Here is a 6,273-nt window from a genome sequence, read left to right on the forward strand (position 1 = left end):
TGCTGGATTTTTCATTATTAGGTAGGTTTTCCCAGTTGTTAGCCACTTTTCAATTTCTCCTCCTTGTAGTATATTGTTGAACTGCTTGGCAATGAGTGAGTGTATAACAGTTAGATGTTTCAACCAAAACCCATGCAGTTCATCTTCACCTGGTGCTGACCAATTTTTGATTTTCTTGCTCTTTTTTCTACCATTTTTGTTGTTATTACTAGTTCTTTCATTTCAACTTCTGTTTTATTTGCATCCACCTCTTTTAACCAAGCCGCATCCTTGTTGTATTTTTTTGGGTTATCCCATATCTGCTTCCAGAACTGCACTGTTTCTTCCTTGTCAGGTACTGACTGATTCCTTGCAGTTTCTCCATTGATGGATTGGTAGAAACATTTCTGATTGGATTGAAATTGGAGGTTCTGCCTATAGTTTGCAATTCGAGCTTCATATCTACTGATTTTCCTGGCTATAACTGTTATTTGTTGCTTTATTATTTCCAGTGCTTCCTTGATCTTCCTTGTTTCTAAGTGGCATTTCTTGATTAGGTATTCTTTGGTCTTCTTGTTCTTCAGCTTCTTTTTTCATCTGTTCTAGCTTGCTTGCATGTGATCTTAACTTGCTGATCTTATTTTCTAGTCTAACCTTCCATTTTTCTGGTGCGCTGTTTGTTTGATTTTCTTCTTTGTTGATTTTGCATCCCAGATATTCAGTTATAACTGCAGCTGTGCTGTACATTAGTTGGTTTGTTTCTTGCAGTGAATTGATGCTTATACTTGATATTGTAGTATTTGCATCTTTTAATGCTTGTGCTAGCTGTTTCTTTGGAACAAGCTTCAATGCAGGCAGCCTTATTCTGTTGTTTTTGTGCTGTTCTAGATGCTCAGTTATTCTTTGTTTCAATTCTTTTATTTCTTTAGTTAGAGGGTTTTGTTCTTCCTGAGGAAGAGGTGCCTGGTTTCCAAATGAGAACAGTTGTATATCTCTGCTGGATTCCTTCACTGCCAACTCCCCCTGGTTTGCCTCTACATTCTGAATTACTTCTGGTAAGGCTTTGATTTCTTTGCCCTGGGTAAACCTTTGCAGTTCGTCCAATTCTGTTTCTGTGAATACTTTATTTCGTATTATAAATCGGCGTTGATCTGCTAGTCTCTGTTCTGTTATTTCTGATTCTGGATGTTGTTCTTTCCAGAACTGGTGCATTCGTTTTAGATATCCTCTTCTTGTTGGACTTGATCTGTAGTAACAGATCATTATTTCTTTGTTTTCCATCACTGTGTATCTGCGACGGGTAAACACCTTTTCTTCCAGTAGTTCTGCAGCTGCTGGCCCTGGTTGCTCAGCCAACAGTCCTGAGTCCTGTAACCCATTTTTCACCAGATATCCAGGAACTCCAATATCTAGCGCGGACCTTGTTAACCCGGGCGACATCCGAGCCGGTATGGCATTCTGAAATTTACGTCTCACCATATTTTTTATGGGAGAGACACTCTTTGTCTGACTCCTCTGATGAGACCTGTCCAGTATGGTTGAACCTCTGGCATAGCTCTCATCTTCCTCAGAGTACACAAGCCCCACAACCACGTCAAGGTAGTGCCTCACTGGGGATTAAGGTAGTGCCTCACTGGGGGTCAAGGTAGTGCCTCACAGGGGGTCAAGGTATTATTATTAATATTATTATTATATTATTATTATTATTATTATCGATGACTTATAAAGTGCAGTGGCTATGTTCACACATTCTTGCCAAAAAACTCAAATCACATTCTGGCTTAACATAATAACTTGTTCTCACAGTACCCTATGACAAAATGAAATTTCTTTGGTGTTGCTTGCCATATTAGTTTCTTAACCATGGTTTATGATTTGGCATGTTTTGTTCAACCCATATGTATACTAAGCTTTGAATCCTGTCCTTGAACATTGTCCAGAAACCACTACAATACTGAAGAAAGTAATTGGTACTAGAAAATTATTACGTAATCAATTGAGAGAGGATATGTAGTGTCAGACTGGGGAGTATTACATATTGAAGAATTGGGAAGGAGATACTTACAACTCCTAACTCTGGAGAAGGCCCTAATGCTGGGAAAAGGTAGAAGGAAAGAGGACAACCAGGTAGAACCCTGCTTTGAAGATGCAGCAGAGGGCTGAGCTCTGCAGGTAAACTGGCCAGCAGGAGAATAGACTCTAATGAGCAATGTGCCTCAACTCTGCCTATCGCGGAGGCTCAATATGGCTTATTTAGTGTCAAGGACTCACTGGAGAAGAGCCTAATACTGGGAAAGATTGGGGGCAATAGAAGAATGGGACGACTTGAGAATGAGGTGGCTGGATGGAGTCACTGAAGCAGTAGGCGTGAGCTTAAATGGACTCCAGAAGATGGTAGAGGACAGGAAGGCTTGGATTTTGTCCATGGGGGTCGCGATGTGTCGGACACGACTTCACAACTAACAACAACAAATCCCTGAGAGAGAAAAATGAGAACAACTTTTCAAATCTCAGCTCTGTGATCTTTATTATGCTGTGCTTAAAATTTTGGATTAAAGTTCACTGTGTCTCTTGTCCTCCTCCTTGGATTAATCATTTGTCTATTGGATTCCTGATTTTGACTTTGCCAAGACTGTAAGCAATGTTGGTGGTGTCAGCACCTACATTTTAGTTTTCAGCTGCCTTTTTTAAAAATTCTGTTAGGTCATCTATTTTTTTGTTGCTAAGATGTTTTGAGCAGCATGTATGTGCCAGAATTCATTCTTCGTCATTTCTTCCTTTTTTCCATATCATTTTCTCTTACTGGCTATGTATAAACAATTCTCAGTTCTTGGTCAGTTGTTTGAGTATTAGTCAAGTACAGTTATGCACAGGATCCAGTAATTTTAAAAGGTAGTCTGATAATGTAAGATAAAAATTGAAATTTACCAGAGCGCACTGATCACTAGGTGCTTTCACTTCATCAGCTTGGCTACTCCTCCAAGCCTGTAAGTATGTTTACAACTGCCATCTTTTTTATATAAAATTTTTATTGCTTTTAAAATAACAGAAAAGAGGAACAAAACACAAAAATACATTATAAAAAATGCACAAGTGCTTAAAAAATATACAGTTGTCATCTTAAGATACTAGTAAGAAGGACTGCTTCCCTCTAAAAGTTTATCAGATTTATATAGCTACCCATTGCACAAATATGGCTCTGGATGCTGTACAATTAAAAAAAACCTGAACACTGAAGATCAGCCCCAGCAGGAAGCAAAAGGTGCATTTCAGAAAGACAATAACGTGGTACAACTTTCAATTTCCAAAAATTCTGCCTGAAATGTGCCTATCATTGGATTGGAGCAAGCCTCCAATCTGCTTTCTCACTGGAATTCAGTGGCTAATCAGTTCAAATAAATAGCAAAATAAATAAAGAAAAGTATAGATATAATCCCAGCATCTGAATATCCATTCCAAGACTTTTGTTGCTACTCAAGTGGTAGTCTATGGAGTATTTTTTGCTGGCAGGCTTCTTTAGTGTTGGTTGTTAATCCAAAAAGGTATAAACTATTCACCACTTCTATATCTTTACTGTCAGTTTTCAGGCTAGTGATAGTACATATTAGTTTGGTGTTAGCCCTAATTTTTTTTACTGTGCTCCTTGATTTTCATTACTAGAACTTGCACATCATTTGCATTTTCAGCTACCAGATTAGTGCCATCAGTATATCATTTATTCATGTTTCTTGCTCCAATTTTAAAGCCAGGCTCCTTTTCTTCCAATGCAGCTTCCTTCAATACATACGGTATATATTTATTTATATTTCCTATTTCTTAACATCTTACCATGGCCCTCAGAGAAGAGCTGTGGGCAGTATACAATATAATCAGAAACACTGACATTAAAATCAGAATTAATTTAAGATTAAAAACTTTTAAAATTATAAAAACATTATAAAATTTCAAAAGGTGAACAATTCCAAGATTGGGAGTTAGCAGTTGCCAATACACGTGGGGCAAATTCTAGTACATATTACACATACAGGAAGAATAAATAAGGGAAGCATATATAGTCTTGCCTCACATCTTTGCCAGTCAGAAGCCAGTCTTTTTATTTCATTGAGAAAATAGTTAATCGGGACTTTTATAAGAAAAGACTGAGCTCTGAATTTCTGAGCTGTAATGCTTAAGTATTTAAATTAATTGAGAAATATTAGTGATATTATGTTTTTGTTTTCCCATTTACTTTATTTTGTTGATTGATTTAGGCTATATGAAATACATTCTCTCTATATATTCTATCCTTTTTGTTACAACTTTGTTCATTTATAAAATATTAGATATACACAAAAACTGTGCAATTTATCCTACCACGGAAAATATATGAGAAAAGCTGCATTTGCTGAACCTTCCTTTTTAAAAAGCTTCTTGCCCACTATTTTGTTATGAATTTATAATTCTTTCTGAATAGCAATAGTAAAACATGTTATACTTTTCTTCCGCAAGTTGTACGGCTGGTGGTTTGTTTCCGGGTGCCACGTCAGAATAACAGAATAACAGAGTTGGAAGGAACCTTGGAGGTCTTCTAGTCCAACCCCCTGCTCAATTAAGGGACCCTATACCCATTTCAGGCAAATGGCTGCCCAGTCTCTTCTTAAAAGCCTGCAGTGATGGAGCACCCACAACTTCTGAAGGCAAGCCGTTCCACTGGTTTATTGTTCTCACTATCAAAAAATTTCTCCTTAGTTCTAGGTTGAACAGGAAAGGTATGCTACAGGTCCTATCTACCAAAAAGATTGATTTTGCAGGACCTAAACAACATGCCTTTTTGGCTATGGCCACTATGCTCTCCTTTATTCTCCTTCCAATGAGTTTGGCCCCATCTCTGTTTGCCTTTGGAAAGCCCTTAAAACTTGTTTTTTCCATCTTCCTTGGAGATTCCATGGTGAGCCTATGAGAAGGTTATATATCAAATGAATGCAGTTCTCCTGCATTGTTCATTTTTTTATGTTTGCCTGATTTATGGTTTTAATTGTAAATATATTTGTATGCTGCTCAGAATCACATTTTGAAAGATGAGTGGCTATATCTATATACATCTATATATATATATTTGGTTTCTTATCTGGATTATCTTGAAGAGTTTGACACATATGAAAAACACTCCAACATTGGGGACAAGAAAATAAGAGAAGTTTATGCAAACAGTAGGTTAGTACCACACATTCCAAAATGTACGAAATGAAAATAAAATGGATATGGAAATGAAAGTGATATGAAATCTCTTCTATTGTAAACTTTAGAGAATGAATTCATCAATTAATTAGCCACCTATATTTTATCCTGATATGCTGTACAAAATTCTAACCTGCAGGGTTAGTTGATGGTTTTGTGTTATGCTAATCCAGAAAATTGAGCCAAATAAATCATCATTAAGTTTTAATGTACTGCAGAACTCAGGCAATTAGGTCAATAAACTATGGACCAATTTCTCGTGGGTTGACATGTTGTGCAAACTGAATTATTGCTTATTTTATATTATGTTTTTATTTGTTGGGGAGGAAATCTCTGCAGTGTCTGAGTATCTAAAGCAATACTGTATCATACATCTTTTAATCTGCAGTTCTACAAAGAATATGCCAAACATTTTCATTTCTACTATGCTGAGACATCATTTAAAACAACAACAACCCCACAATAAGCTAACGAGGCATTCTGAGATTTAAATAACAAATTTCATACAAGTCTTTTTTTAACAAAGCAGTAAATCGCATTACTGAACAGCAAATAGAACATTATATATAATAAATGGGTAGATATAGTAGAACTACCTAGACTTTATACAGGTAGTCATCGATTTACAACAGCTCATTTAGTGACTGTTCAAAGTTACAACAGCACTGGCTTCCGGTTTGTGATCGCACTCCTTGGTCACATGATCAAAATTCAGATGCTTGGCAGCTGGTTCATATTTACGACCGTTGCAGTGTCCTGGGGTCATTGATCACATTTTGCTACGTTCTGACAAGCAAAGTCAATGGGGAAGTCAGATTCACTTAACAACCGTATTACTAACTTAACAACTGCATTGATTCACTTAGAACGGTGTGGCAAGAAAGATGATAAAGTAGGGCAAAACTCACTTAACAAATGTTTCACTTAACAACAGAAATGTGGGGCTCAATTGTTGTTGTAATTCGAGGACTACATGTATCCACTCCAAAAAGGAAAGTAGGGAATATATTCCTAGCAACTGGGATGTAAAATGGTATCCTTTCATTGCTCTGAGGTAAAAGTAAGTCCTTTCAGTTC

Source organism: Crotalus tigris, unplaced genomic scaffold (assembly GCF_016545835.1).
Source record: "Crotalus tigris isolate CLP2741 ecotype Arizona unplaced genomic scaffold, ASM1654583v1 scf7180000020218.1340706, whole genome shotgun sequence".
Classification (NCBI taxonomy): domain Eukaryota; kingdom Metazoa; phylum Chordata; class Lepidosauria; order Squamata; family Viperidae; genus Crotalus; species Crotalus tigris.